Raw genomic sequence first — 16,724 nt, 5'->3', positions numbered from 1 at the left:
AAATTAAAGGTGAAGACAACTAAACATGGTGCAATTAATAAAAAAGTACCTTTATTCCTTCAGTACTGGCTATGTATTAGGCATAAGGCTACACATGCATCGTACTTCACATAATCCCCCTTTTCATAGCATAAAAGAACTTTCAGCAGATGTTTGAAACTGGCAGCCCACAGATGCATTTGTCTACCCATTGTAAGGTTTTTAAAACATGAGCCAACATTTTTAACTCTGGGAATTTCACATAGAAATTAAGATTTCTGGGTCTTTGGGAAACTTGACAGATTTAGCACTTGGAGCCCACATTCCCACATGGCAACACTTGGCTGGCACGGAGGACCAGATGCCCAGGAGTCTCCAGGCTGCCCCCCAACCCCTACTGGGTCTCTCACACGGAGGTCAAGAGCCACTTGCCATTATCATCACATTTGTATTACTCACTTGCCATTTATCATGGTGTTTGCACTACTATTTTTCTCATAGAAATATCTCTCTACACCTGTGTATCTATTAAAGATTGAAAAACCCAAGTGAGATCACACTGTCCTCACTAAGTCAAGGTACTGGCCTTGCCCTGAAGGTAGGTGAACTTATTCAACCCAACCCTGTAAGACCTGGGCCCCCTTCTTCTCCTGCCATCCATGCTGTCCTTGTTGGTTGTCTTCACAATTAGATTGTTAGCTCTAAATCCATATTTCAAAATAAAATAAATAAATATGATCCTCTTCAGCTTCCTCTGCTCCCCAGGAATATGCCCAGCAGGCTTCCTTATATGGCCTCCGTGTCCAGGCTGACTTGCCCAGCTGCCACAGTCCCTTCCACTTCTGCATGACCCCAACTCAAATTCTTCCCATCTCACTAAATTCCCTCCTACCCCTTGCCCAATCTGAAATTCTCCTATTCTCTGTGTTTACTTGTTTATAATCTGTCTCTGCAAAACAAAAGTAAGCTCTCTACCCTGTACATTGAAAGCACAGGATACACTTAGGTAAACAAGTCTTCATAGCATGCTTATGAAGTAGACCTCTACTCCTTACACAGCTAGGAAGCAGCAGAGCGGGGATAAAAACACCAGACTGCTTGCAAAGACCATACTTTTAATAACCAAACTATAGAGATCATAGGGCCTCTTTTTAAAACATGTATATACATATTTGAAAATATCTTTAGGGGGCACCTGGGTGGCTCAGTCATTAAGCGTCCGCCTTCGGCTCAGGTCATGATCTCGGGATCCTGGCATCGAGCCCCCCATCGGGCTCCCTGCTTGGTGGGAAGCCTTGTTTCTCCTTCTCCCCCTCCCCCTGCTTGTGTTCCCTCTCTCACTGTGTCTCTCTCTGTCAAATAAACAAATAAATCTTTAAAAAAAAAAGAAGAAGAAGAAAATATGCTTTAAGATTTGTGCATGACAAACTGCTTTAACGTCCTACAAATATTTATCAAGAGCCTACCTAGGTACCATAAGTTCCACAACCCACAGCTATGAATAAGACACAATTCCTGGTGTCCACAAGCTTACAATCCAGTCAGGGACACACACAAACAAGCCAACCGCTGACAGTGGACTGGGTGCCTACACAGGACCTGCTCACAAAGATGGTTCACAGCCACTAACTTGAAAGGTCGGGTTAAGGGAGGTGGTTAGTAAAAGTTTTCCAAAATATAATCTACAAAGTCCTGAATGTCAACTAAAAGTAAATTTATGAATAAGTTCAACAGTCACTGAATGAGGGCAGGAAGCCCCAATTATGAGGTCACCCTATAGTTTCAAGCTACTATACATACATATACCTTCCAAGTGACTAAAAATTGATTCAGAATTTTCCTCTAAGTTGGCTAAGACACCCAAAGAGATAAAATGGAAAAATGAGATCTTACTATAATTCTGTTGGTGGGGAAGCAGTAAGAACATAATCTATATATTTTTCTTTTCCTGAATTAAATAATTTGGCCATTTAATCCAGTAAATTATGCTGGGTGCCATAATTATACTACAATGAGAGAGAAGCTTCCTTGACAACATATGGTAGCAAGACATAACTTTCTAAAATCTTAATCATTTGCAGAACTTCCTAGAAATCACCCTGCATATATATTTGATATCTTTTTATTAAAAACACCAATAGATGCTCCATGATAGAAAATAATATGCCAGAGAAAATATCCTCATAGTATATAATAGCCATCAAGTCAAAACGCTACTTTATACACACTTCCTCCAAGCCTCCCACCAGTCCAGGGTTTCCACTGTGCAGTGAAGGGGTGGGACTCAGAAATGCTCACTTTCAACCTACCTAACATTGACACCATCTGTGTGGGGAAGAGAGACTATGCCAAGTTTAGCATCCCTCACTCTAAAACCAGAGTTTTACCTTCCATATCACATGATCTCCAAAGTTATATGAGCTACAGTAAATGTCAAACCTTCTAAAGAAAATGAATTACTAGTTCCTGGAATCTGGCACCCATAGCTGACCTTCCCTCTATGATTAGAAAAAATATGAATATCAGGGCCAGTCAATGCCAACCACACAGGTCATTCATTAGGCTGCAATCCCCATATAGAGCTCCGACTACATGCTTCTCAGACCCTTTATTTGTTCATCATTTTATGTAATCTAGTCATTAAGAACAGGTGGCTCTAGAGTCAAGTACCACTTTCATGATGGATAAATTACTTTTATCAGCTTTTATCCTCTGTATAATTAATTATAGTACCTGATCATAGAATTGTTGTGAGGTTTTGATAAGAAAACATGTGGAAAACCCCAAACACAGAGCATGGCCCACAGTGATGATTAGATAATATTGACCCTTGTGTTAATTACATATTGATTACCTTTGGTCAGTCACTGTCCTGGAAACTAAGGCTACAACAGCAAATAAGATGGTGCTTCCCTCCAGGAGCTCATGGTCTCACAAGGAAGAGGACAGGTTAACCCACCATTATGTACTGTGCGTCAAGTTTCATAATGGGGCAGGGCAATATGAGAGTGTACAAGAGGGAGTCCTAGCCTAGTCATGGGTAGTCAAGGAAAGTTATGTCAAGGAAATGCCTATTAATGGTGTGACCTAAAGGAAGAGAAACAGCTAGCTGGAGAAAAGGTGGAGAACGAGTCCCACACAGAAGAGGAGTACATGTAGAAAGGTCTAGAAGGAGGGAGGGCAGGTACTCCAGAGGGTCTGAGGGTGATTCAGTGTGGCTGAGGTGCTTCAAGGCTCACTTCACACTTCAAGGACAGCAAATGTGTTTCAGATCTTCTCCACCCACCTATGGATCTGCACATGAACATGCTCATATAGCCTTGAAGACACAACACAAACCAAAGCCATCCAGTACCTGTGCTTGGCTATCGTTCACTACAAATCAACTCTGAAAACCAGGAGAGTAACTACAAATAGGAAGCGGCCACACTTACTTCACTTTAGGAAGTCAAAATTCTCCTTAGGAAGTTCTCAATGAAGCTTTTCAAACCATCACCTCCAATGACTCCAAGTCAGTTCCTACAGCATAGATACTGCATATTAATAGTTGGTTTTAGCCTCAACCAGTTATGGAGTAGTAGAGTGAAAGCAGTCCTATGATCAGGAGGAGGAGTAAGTATAGTTCTCTGCTGGGCGTACGGGTGGACAATGGCCCAGGAACCCCAGGATTGAAGCTGGATTACTGGAAAAGGGGGCGGAAGCATGAGCCCTGGTAGAAGTGGGATGAGGATGCAGATCATGGGCTGCAGAAGCAGAAATCAGGGCACTAAGCAAGTCAGAAGCTCTGTATCCAGCAAGCTATTTTTAAAAAGATGTCCTAAATGATCATCAAGACAAATAGGTAAATCAAGGTAAACAAGGGAGCTGGAAAAGGTGAGGTCCAGAAGCTGTGGCTGAAATCAAAGAAGCCACAAAACCTCTGAGAAGAAAATGACTCTCTTATGTCTAAAACAAACAAACAAACAAACAAAAAAACAATAAAAAAAACTAGGTTTTTTTAAAAAAAATCTTATTATGGCCCTGTTTCGACCTTCACAAAACCAAAGCTCAAAGAACAAACTACTAATTTTGAATAATTTTCTATAAACATTAAAGTATACCTTAAATATTTTAAACACTTATTTTAACTCATTATTCTGGATTATTTATTAATAAAGCAGCTAAAGGAGGTCAGAGATAAAGCTAGGATTTCTCCTAGAGGCAAAAAAAAAAAAGGGGGGGGGGCTAGAAAGCTTACAGATGAGTTACATATAGTTTCAAAAAGATGTCTCTGGGCTTCCAGACAACCCTGACCTAAGTGCTTACTTTCCTTTTCAAAGAGGCCATGTCTTTGAGTTGAACAAGAGCTTAGGTGTAGACACAAGTAATATAAAGTCACTGAGCAGACTGGGTTGTTGACATAACAAGTTCCTGTGACATCTAAACAATCAGTACATCGACAGAGGAGATAATCCGGGGCAAACTATAACAGGAGCTGCTGGAGATCTCTTAGCATCATCACAAAATCCAGACAGGTTTTAAAAAAACCTTAAGTACTGAAGTGATATTTTTTAAAAAAATTATAGAAGTGGGACCACTAGCAGTTTATTTTAAGGATCTCATAATGGATGAGAACACTGACACCTTTTCAAAAGGATATTATACATTTTCCACAATCCAATTATTCCTACAAGGAAATCACTTTCCAGAAACCCATGTTATGCTCCAATTCTTAAGCGAGCCAGCATACTGTCCAAATGTTCAATTTGCATTCAAGGAATAATTATTAAGTGGCTAACTCTGACCAACCCCTCTGCAACACATAAGATGTGTGAAATTTGAACTGAAAGCTGGGAAACATCCTTAAAATGGCAAGTGGTTCCTTGTGGAGCAAGGACGCCATGTATCACGATGTCAGTTAGGTAAAGGAGTGCCTTGGTGTACAAACCACAAAACCTCCAAGAAGAAAATGACTATCTTCTGTCTCAGGGAGAAAAATCCTAAAGTGAGTTCCAGCTAGTTTTTTTGCTTTTGTTTCTTTAATATTGTCCTGGTTTCTACCTTCACAAAAATCAAAGCTCAAATGTTTACTGAAAATGATTCAACTTAAATATTTTAAGGGCTTGTTCTAATTCATAATTCTGGATGCCATATGTTTATGCCATTTCAAATAGGTCAGTTTCAACTTATGGACATCTTCATTGTCAAGAGAATGTCTTCTCAATTCTACCAATTTCTGCTAGATTTCTTTAGTTCTTTTATTATAAGCAGCAATTCTCTATGTCATGGGGAGAGAAGATTTGGGAGGTGTTCATCTAAAGATAAAACTATTTGAAAAATAACTATTTTAAGTTTCCGTTGTTAGACTTGCTATACTCATTACTTACAAGGGATTAATAATGGAAATGTAACTGAATTCTTTTGCTAATCTCAGATATGATGAACAGAAAATATTTGTAGTAACAAAAGTATTTGAGCCAAGAATATCAATTTTGAAACATATGAAGCAATTAAAATTAAGATAGTTTATATCAGAAAGACTATATATTTTTGTAGTTCATATTTGAAGGTTATTTTTTCATGATGAAAAGTCTGAATGAAGATAGCATGCTGTGGATATGTAACAGCTTAGGAAGTTAGTCATCTTAACTTTCTTATTCATATTTGTATTTTGTAAACAGGGCATAATGTACCCTGATCAAAGAGTAACAGCACTGCTTTTTTTTATATTAAAAAGATATCTAATAAACATGGAATCGTATGTTCCTGTTTTAGTTTTAGTTTCTATGGGGAGTTAGGGAGGGAGAGGTGGCAAGGGAGAGTAATGTTTACATGGGCTGGAAGTTGGAATGTTTTTAAATGGAAAAAAGTTCTATCAGCTATAGAAAAAAATTTCATCACAGATTTACAAGGAATCATTTAAATAATTTCACTTAACCAAAATAAATTGTTGAAATTAGACCAAAGTAATATCCAATCAAATTCTACATGTAGTTTTATCCACGATAAAAAATAATTTCTACTTATATTCTCAATGCTCAAATGATAATATACGTTTTTCCATCTCCAACAAATTCCAGATTAGTACACCATGTAGAAAGAGAACATATCTACCAATGTTCACTATACTACAGATTTTGCAAGTTTGCAGCAATTATAGGATAATATCTTACAGATGATGGAAACCTTTGCCAAACCAACAATTCTACTAACGTGCTTATTTCACCAAATTCTTCAATCCAGACATAAAGTTAAAAATCCACAGGTAAGTAAACAATATCTCAGATCAACCAACGACAAGTCTATTTATGCTGACTTTACTTGAAATATTTATTCTTGGACCAGGAAAAGAATGCTGAACACTCTAACTTGACATTTATACTCTAAACTACTGAAAATTCATCATTCAAAATGGCTACCAGCTGGGAGCCATCTGCAGCCTGCTTCACAAAACAGAAACAAAAAACCCCCACCAAAACCGCCCCCCCCCAAAAAAAAACCAAACCCAGCTCATTTGTGCTCTATTTTCCTTATATCAATAGAGAAATAACGTCTATCCTCATGGAGAAAGCTGTTTAAAGTTACTTCATATACTAATGGATTGTGAGTCAATTTGCTGCATTTCACCATGAAGGGAGCTACGTGAGAAAAGAGCCAACTAGAAAACTCTGAAAAGTAGAGATGGGAAAGTAGTGAACTTCTCACACGAGGGGGTGTCTAAAAGCTGAGGATGTTTATTTTGCTGAGACATTAGAAGGCTCTGTTGTATTTCATTTTAAATCCAAGAAATGCATCTCACTGATTCAGTTATTCATCATCTCCAGAACAATTCCTCACATTTGTCTAATATTCATATACATTTCCCATGTATTCCACACAATAATTTTGTAAATCAGATATGTGAAACCTATTTTGCAGATGAAAAAATGAGGAATCAAAGAGGTTAAGCAGCAGATAGGTATGTAGCAAAGTCTGGCTAAAATCAAAGTCACGTGACTCTAGCAAGAGCAATTTCTGACCCACTTGGCTTATGAAAAGTAAGTGGAAAGCACCATATACTTGCGGGGAGGTCATCTGAAAGCTCAACCTCCCAGTGCTCACTAGCAGCAGAGTGGCTGCCCCTCAGCACTCTGATTCATTAATGACAGAGTAACCCAGAGATGGCCCCAGAATGGTTCAATCCAGGGAAGGACCACCACCCCATGCACATAGAGAGAGTGTCAGAAGCATTCTGGTTGTCATAGTGATGCAATAGAGGACCACACTGGCACTCAGTGGCCAGGGTTACAGATGTTGAACTTCCAACAAAGGGCAAGACAAACCCACTCAAGATGGCCACAGAGACAGTCCTGGCTTTGCACAGTCCCAAGATGCACCAATTGTAGTTACCACAGCTTAGGTAAACAACACCAATTCCCCAACAAGACAAGTTTACATTCCAGTTACCAAAGCACATTAATTGTGAGTAGCTGCATCAAATACACATGCCACTGCCAGCTCTTCAGTACACAAATCACTACATATATAACATGCATCTTGATCAGTGATGAATTCAAAGTGTGTTAGGGATTACTCACTGCACATCTGTAATTACCTCATGCACGACAGCAAAGCAAGGAGTTGTACTGACTTCTTGTCTCCCAGGGTCAAAAACAAGTGAGATTTTACAAAAATGGATAATCAAAAGTGGAAACTGGCCAACCAAGATGAAAGTACAGCAAACAAACAAACAGTGACATTGCTGGAAGTGAAACTTGAGTCAGACGTCAGGGGTATAGGATCCGTAGGGAACGATGGGAATGTTGACACTGCCATTGCTGGAGGGGCTGCGATATGTGGCCAGAGGAGACTGAGTGAAGACAAACTCAGGGACATAAATGATGAAAGTGGTTATGACAAGGAGGAGCTGATGCCAGCAAAAAACTTCATGTTAAAGAAATTGTGGGAGATATTCCACAACCGTGAAAGTACAAAGGATGACATGTTGGAATCTGATCTAGACTTATGGTCACGACAATTCACCCAGGCAGAGAAAAGATGCTCCCTCCATATCACAAACTATACAACAAAAAAAGCCACGGTTCCAACCATTCTTGACAAGTTTTTTTACAAAGAAATGAAACACATTAATTCTAAATATTTGTAACATTTAAATACAGTGCATTAAATATTAGCTTTAATATCTTTTTCATTTTCCTACATATTTATCACTGACAGGGAACTCTTTAATGTTTTCATAAAAATTTTTAGTAAGTTGCACAGCATTCAATTTTCCCACTGATTACTGAAAGTACTTTGAAGTTACAGCTCACAAGGTCATTTTTATGGTCCCACCCTGCTGTGCAAGGTGAGGATCACCTTTTATGTCCCATTGAGAATCACTAATAAGGGGTTTCAAACTGTTCCACACTATAGGCAGGCTTAACTAATTTATCTCAAAAAGTTCAGCGAACTCCTACATATTGACCAAAACCTAGTTCCGATATGTCCCCCACTGTGAGAACTCTCCCAACCCGCCCAGGCAGAAGTCACCTCTCTCCCTCCTCCCCATTCTCACTATGTTGTGGCAACATGATAGTGCTTATTTCTTTGCTCATTTTACCAATCCCACCAAGAGGTGGCCTCCTGATGGCCAACCAACTGCATCTTGTTCATTTCTAAACATTTGAATCTAGCACTTAGGCTCTAAGAAGCGTCGTTAAAGTAATTAGCAGTGATGAAGGAGTTAGACAAAGGGGACACAACAGGCAATGGTCACCTAAGACTCTCCAATCACTCAGCACTTGGTGTATCTGAGCACAGCCACTCCATCCACACAGTCTCCTTTAACTCATTCAAAAACTGGTATCCCTGTAGAATGTGCTTATCAGAACAAAGGAACTGAGTGAATATTCCTTAAAATGAAAGTAAATTCTAAATCACTGACAGAATTTATTCTCCCAAGGTGTATGTGCATAATAATGGAGAAGCTCTTCAACTAAAATGCCCAGTATGGGGTTGGACAGTGGGATGCCTATGTTCTGTCACTTCCACCCTAGCCTACAGCTGGCACCCGCTCAGCGGCCCACACTTGCCCATTTTAAAAGATGAGCCAGATTTTTGTGTTAAATCTGATTTCTAAATGTTACCTATTTCAATTATGTATAAAACACTGTGGGTGAAAGAAAGCATGGACCCCAACTTCCAACCTGTGCTCCAAACCAAAGAGTATTTTCATGGGGTATGGGTAAGTTATTTGTGATGACCTACAGTGTTAGTGAAGAGCCAGTTTCTTGGTTCCCCTGAGACATAAGTATCTATGATTCTTAAGGCTATTTCATTCTCCAACTATCACTTTATTATAATTCCTCAGAAAGACTAACCAGATCTCTATCATACCTGCTATCATAGGTAGCTATAAAAAGATTAAATTTGAACTATCAGATGTAACTTGTATATGACTTGAATATAATGGTTTAACAGTATATAACTTGTGAAAAAAATGTAACAGTATTGATATCTCTCACAAAATCAAGTTACCAAACCTTGATTGTAATTTTCTAGCCTCTGATTTTTCATAAGCCCATTATTCCAGTTACATGAATTCACATTATATGATTTTTTAGGCAACACATTTTATCACTCTGGTCACCCTGATCTTCTTTAAGCAAACAATCCTACTTAGCTCAGTAAGTTCCAGTGGCACTGGTGCTGGGAATGACAGATCGGCACAACAGCAGATCTATAATGGCATCCCTGAGACATTAATAAGATAAAATTCTGTGTAGGCTGTACTGGGTAAGTAGACAAAGAAGCGAGTACTGGGTTCAAGAAAAGTTTGCTTCAGAAAAAGAATACTGAAGATGTGTGTATTGGTTATACTACTATAACAACTCCAAATGTCAGGGGATGAACACAACAAAAGCTTCTCTCTCCTGTTAAACAGACTGCCTAAGTCAGCAAAGGGCTTGGTTCCACACAGTCATGCAGGGACCCAAGCTTACGGAGGCCCTTCCATTTTATAGCTGCCCATCTGGAATTCATGGCCTCTTGTCTACCTTTGGGAGAAACATGCAAACATGGTCCCTGAATGACTCACTTAAGTGGACAGTATAAGTTGTCTACCCAGGGTCCAGGAATCAACCTGGGTATCTAATAGAGTGATGCCACTCCCATTGCCAGGGGCTGGTTTAAGAGTAGGCATGTTAAAGCTCAATAACAACAACAACAACAAAAAACAAGCAACCTGATCCAAAAATGGACAGACTTGAACAGACTTTTCTCCAATGAAGACATACAAATGGCTAATAAGCACATGAAAAGATGCTCAACATCACCGGTCATTAGGGAAGGTACAAATCAGAAGTATAATGAAAGAGCACAGCCATTAGGATGGCTGCTATAAAAAGGAGCAGAAAGTAAGTGCTGGCAAGGATGTGGATAAATCAGAACCCTTGCACACGGTGGGTAAGAATGTAAAATGGAACAGCTGCTGTGGAAAAGAGCAACGGGGAACACCACTGGCAGTTCCTTAAAAAATTAAAAATAGAATTAGCACACAATCTAGCAATTTCACTTCTGGTTATATCCCCAGAATAACTGAAATCAGGGTCACAAAGAGATATCTCTTAGACAAAAAAGACAAAAAGAGAAGAGGTCTGTCTGACGGTCATTTTTGACAATGAAGTTTTCTGGCTTTTTAAAGAGAATTTCTGAAAAGGTTTTTCTCTCTCCCACTAGATGTGAAACAAAGACACATGGAGCCCTGCCTGCTGCTACAGGAGAGAATCAGCTTTAGGAGAAAGCCATCAGGGTGGAAGACAGAGCTGAGCAGGAGAACCTCTGAATCTTGGACCACCTCACAAAGCTTCTGGATCAAACTATTCCTGAAGCCATTCCCTGTGCACTCTTCAGTAATGAGAGCCAATACATGTTCACATCGTTGAGGCCAGCCTTTTACTTGAAGCAAAAAGCATCCTACTGGATACATCTTCCAAACCAGGTCCTCCTTCTGACTTCCATACTTTTCTCTGACATGTGTTAAAACATTGTCCCTTCCCCTCTCCTACACTACAGCTTCTTCCCCATCTCCCTCACTGCCCACACTACTATATCCAATCAGTTGCACAGACCTAGTGATTCTCTCTCCAAAACTATGCCCAGAACCTAAGACAACCTTCCATCCAAGTAATTACCACCTTGAGCATTTCTACCAATGGCTTCACAAGCGGTGAGAGCACTTCCAGTTTTCTTCCCTTTAACACACAAGCTCTGATATTTCCCTCCTATAATTCAAGTCTGCCAGCCCTTATTCATGATCTCTTAAGTTGGGCACAAACTTCTTGGCCTAACATTAAGGCTGTCCATAGCCAGGCCACAACCCACCTCTCTGGTTTTACTTTTCTTCAGTCCCCACACCTTCAGCACCACCACTATCCACTGCCCTGCCCACACCCAATCCCCATCTTTTTTTTTCTATAAGCAGTTCTGTTGTCCCACTGTCTCCAGCACTCAATTTCTACCTGTTGTTCATCACAAAGCATAAAAGCAACTTCAAGGTCCCCTCAATCTGATATAATCTTCCCCTCCTCAGAGCTGCTATACTGTCTTTCTTATGAGACTTATATTTCTATTTTAAATTGGCTCAACCCCCCTTCAAAGATAACCTATCTTTGAGGGCAAAGTCTGTTTTACTTACAGTGAACTTGCCAGGTCTTACAAGGCCTAATTATTGGTAAAGCCAACAACAGCTACCCTCTTGACAAGTCACAAAGAGGATGCCTGGGCATTTCATTTGCAAGAGAGCCATAAGCTTCTAGAAGAATAATCTACTATCTTTTGAGGGAACCAAAGGTGGAATCACTTTCTTTTTTTTAGGATCATGTATCTAAATCAAGAATCTCTGGCTCAAATGTCAATTGGAGGCAGGCAAGGAACAGGAATGAATGGGCACAGTGCATGCTTTTAATTCAAATATACATTACACAAAAGAAAAAATAGACAAAAATTATTCATTGCCCCAAATACATCTTCTCTCATTTTCTTGGCACTCACTGTCCCCTCATTCACAGTTCCCCTTGACCTATAGATATGGGTACAAGAATTATTTTACTCCATCATGAGAAAACCAACAGTACAACAGCAAGGATAAATGATAACTGACACCAGGCTTCCACGTCAGGGAATAAGAGGGAGTTAGGGAGGGGGAGGCAAACAGGAGCACACCACTAGCTCCAACCAGCATGTGTAGAAGCTGACCCAAAGTAGCCAGACTGTCAGATTTTTCAAGAAAAGCTACCAAACCAGACTGGGATGTAAAATCTCCTTAATTTTAAAATATTGGCAGCTAAATAATTTATTTCAAAATCACTATTTAGATAAATACAATATAGCCTCAACTAAACGTGTGTATACCAAATACAACCAGCAAGCCATTCGCTTGTTTTCTGTTTACCTGAGATGGGTTAAAAGAGAAATAACAGGATTGTGGTAATACTCAAAAAAGTGAGCAAATAGTGCTTCTACCAGAATCAGAAAATCCTATGCCTCAGTCATTTTATAATGAGCTGGACTTTGATCTTAGGAAGAAGGAACAGACAGCTTTATAGGCCAGCACATGACTCTGGGTCTAGGGCATTCGGTGGAGAGGCTCACAGCTAAAGGCTGCTGGGAAACTGAGTCCAATTAAGCCTAACATAAAGTTATATGTGAATCGCCCTGCATATACTAGAAATTCTAAAACCACTAAATTTTCCTGAATTAATGTTGGGAAATTATCACTTCCAAGAGGATGCCAGAAAATTAAAGTATTACCCCACTGAATTTGGCACAGCATGATAGAAAATACCTACTGTACTACAAATGTATTTTCCTACAAAAGTAATTTTAAATCTTCCTGAAATAGAAAAAAGTATGGAGCCTATAAAAAGTTATGAGTAATATTCAAAGTATTTATACATTTCAAAAATGAATTTAGTTGATTATGAAAATTTCCAAAGAAGCTACTCAAGAGGCTTAAGTGCACTAATGATGTCACAAGGGAGACCTGGAAAGACAAACATGCAGATGTACTAAGATTTCATTAATCTGCAAAACTACAGAATTAGATTTGGCAATATTTCAGATGTCTTCATGTGATACTTAGAGTAAAATCTCATAACAGTTTTTCCCTTGTGAATTTTTAGGTCCTTAACATTTAAGAAGAATCCAATTAAAAACCACTAAACTTTCTAAATGCTGGTTTCAAGAAATTAAGATTCTCTCAGTACATCCGCAATTTTCAACACCTATTCACAGCTGATAAAATGGCATAATTATTCTGCGTTATGAAATCTGAACCAGTTGGTGAGGTGTATTTTACCACCATGCATTCATTTATAAAACAAGGTAAGTATGAGACACTGTGCTCACCGAAGGGCAACAATGATGGACCAAAACAGCTGTGGCCACTGCTGTCACAAAGCTGATAGTATAGTCAGGGAAACCAACAACCAAACAACCCTTACTTTAATTACAAAGCATAAGAAGTTTCATGAAAGAAACTTATAAATTGCAATGATATCACCTACCAGAGAGATGCCATGTATCTATTAATCAGGGAAGGCTACCTTGAAGAAATGAGCCATAATATGAAGCACAGTTACATCAAACGGGGTGATGCAAATCATATCAGGAAGAGGGAGCAGGATTCATTCATTTCTAAATATTTACCGCATGCCAGATCCATGCCAGTCACTGAATTAAACATTAGGCATAAATAGTCAATAGAATTTAAACAGTTCTGATCACACTTAACAATCTACTGGGGGAAATGAACAAATACAATAAAATAAATCTACTGGGAGAAATGAAGTAAAGGCAAGGGGAAGAAATCATTTTTTAAGTGGGGGAAGGGTTAAAAAAGAACAGGATGCCCTGAGTTAGAGCAATAAGAGGGGTCATACTTTGTATTAGGTGAGACAATCTGAGGATGTTAAGCCAAGACCTGAAAGATGTCAAGAAAACATTAAAAACACAGCAAGCAGAGGCCCTGAAGCAGGAGGGAACTAGAAGTTAAAAGAACTGAAAGATGACCAGCAGGTAGGAGAAAAGGGCAACAGTGAGGTGGAGAAGGACGTAAGGGCCAAGTCATATAAAGCCTGGAGAGCCATGGATGAGGGGGCTGGGTCTCCTTCTAACAGCACTAGGAAGGCCATAAAGGGCTTTAAGCCTTGTAGGAACATGACCTTATTTGTGTTTTACAGATCACACTGATGGAAGCAGGAGTAGAGAGATGAGCTAGGAGAGCACTACAGTTGTCAAGCAAGAGATGCTAGGAGCATGGAGAAGGGTCAGGATGGTAGAGATAAAGAAAACTGAAGCAAATCAACTTATACTGAGAGTGGAACAGTCAAGACTCCTGATTGACTTCATTGGGGAGGAGTGATGGAAGGGGAGCTATCAAGTTATCCATCAGGTTTCTGGTTGGCATCACTGAGACTGGAAAGAGACCAAATGAGACTAAGAACATAAAAGTTTCAGTTAAGCTACATTTTTAAAGTCCATGAGCTGCTGAAGTGGATTTTCAGCCAAGTGGAAATATCAGGCTAAGGTGCTAAGAATCTAGTGTTCAGAAGGAAAAAAAATTTAATTTGAAATATAAAATTTGGAATTAAATGGTATCTGAGGCTCTCACCTATGAAGGACATGAAGAAGAAACAAAGGTCCTTCCAATTTAGGTATGAAACTAACCTTGAGAATTTACAAAGTAGAATATAAGTGGGAGGCAGGGGGAATGGGGAATGGGTCTTGTTTTCCTGGTCACAAAGTTTCACTTTGGGAAGGTGAACAAGTTCCAAACATGGATGGTGGTGATGGTTGCAAAACAGTCTGAATATACTTAATGCCACTTAAAAATGGTTAAAATGAAGACTCTTATCTGCTGCTTTAATTTAAAAAACAAAACAAAACTAAACCTTGAGAAATTCCAACATTTAGACACTGGGTAGAAGAGGAGATGCTGAAAACATCACAGAGGGAATGAACTTCCAGAATGGTGGTAGATGATGATGAAGTCATAGAAGACAAAGGAAGAACTCCACCCTAATCCCCATAGAGGAGTTCCTCAAGGAAAAAAGAAAAGAACTGAAAGCTACTAATAAATCAAGTCAGATGAAGACTTTAAATTATCCCTTGGATTTTTTAAAACACCAGGATCATGGGTAACCCTGACAAAACCATGTAAATGGAAGGGTGAGCACAGGAGTTGGTGTGAGCTGAGAAATAGAATATGATCAGACAACTCCTTCAAAAAGTTTTGACTCTTGAGAAGAAGCAGAAAAACAAGACAGTGGCTGGAGAGGAACGTGACGTCAAGGGAAGTATGACAGTAGCAAAAAGCTTACCCCAATGTCCACTTTCTCCCAATTAGAATTCTCAATTTTTAGCTGGGCACATGGACACTTAAAATAACTACTCCGACTTCCTTGAAGCTAGGTATGGCTAGGAAACTAAGTTCTGTCTAGGGAAATGCTGGGAAATTCTAGGAAATCTCATGATTGAATGCCTTTTGTCCCTTCTTCCATCCTGCTGATTAGACTGTGGTGTCTGAAGTTCCAACTTGGATGATGAAGATAAGGGCCATAACCCAGGAGTGGGAACTGTCTAGGCTGAAGTACCTCGGTTTACTAGGTCTCTGGGGAACACTCATCACACCAGACCTGCACTGTTCTTTTATGAGATCAAGCAGCTTATTCATAATAGCAGAAAACAGGAAATAGCCAGGTGTCCATAAACAAGGGAGCAGATTAACTGTGGTACACGATGTAATACAACTCATTAAAGAAAGGAACGAACTACTGATACTATGCAACAATATGGATGAAACCCAAAAACATTATGCTCAGAAAAAGAAGTCTTATACTATAAAGTACATACTGTATGTTTCCATTTATATAATATTCTAGAACAAACAAAACTAATCTTTGGTGAAAAAACTCAGAAAAGTGATTGTCACAGTAAGTGGGGGTGGGCTTGGGAGGGGGGTAAGAGGAAACTGTTTCAAGTCATGGTAATGGTCTGTATCTTCCTAAGAGTTTGGGTTAACGGATGTATACATTTGTCAAAACACATTCAATACTACATTTACTTTATCTAAATTTAACAATGACAAAACACTACAAATATTGAATGCTGATTGTTGGTATGCATGGTGAAGAGCTAAAGTGTGCTGATGTAAGCCTGCTAGTCTGAAATGCAGCAAAAAGATGGATTGATGAATAAATAAGATAGATAGATACATATGTGATAAAGCAAATATAAAGAACTGTAAAATTTAATTAGTGCGTATATGGTATTCCCTGCATAATTCCTACAACTTTTTTGTATTTTTATAATAAAACGTTAGAAAAGCTTTAAGTAAGTAATCTGCATTTTTTAAAGCATTAACTAAAACTTAACAATGATAGATTCAAGAACACATCTTCCTCCCTTTCCTTTACATCTTCACTTTTATTGTGAATCCATGAATGTTTACTACTGTGAGATTGGTAACCAATTAATCACAAAGAAATCTAGCATTTTAATGTCATTTGAAGTCATTATTAAGAATCCAAAATATGTACTTTGCAGAAAAACATTTAAATAGAAATATTTTTAACACATTTTAAGCAATGAAACCACGATAATTCAGGAAAAGAAAAAACTGGGGAAAGTTTCAGCTAATATAGGGAAAATAATGGTCATTCTGAATTATGCAACATTTTAAGGGATACTGTTTTCTTATTTTCATACTTTGGTAGCTCTTTAGG

The 16,724-nt window shown here is 38.8% G+C and overlaps 1 protein-coding gene across 3 annotated transcripts in view; it reads right to left on the bottom strand.

Annotated features, from left to right (window-relative positions):
• The window catches only part of BICC1 (BicC family RNA binding protein 1), a 306,344-nt gene that overhangs the window by 117,298 nt on the left and 172,322 nt on the right, over positions 1-16,724 (bottom strand). The window lies entirely within an intron of this gene.

The sequence above is a fragment of the Zalophus californianus genome, chromosome 15, assembly GCF_009762305.2.
Source record: "Zalophus californianus isolate mZalCal1 chromosome 15, mZalCal1.pri.v2, whole genome shotgun sequence".
NCBI classification, from domain to species: Eukaryota; Metazoa; Chordata; class Mammalia; order Carnivora; family Otariidae; genus Zalophus; species Zalophus californianus.
Note: the sequence above shows the minus strand (reverse complement) of the source record. Positions and strands in the feature narration are given on the sequence as shown.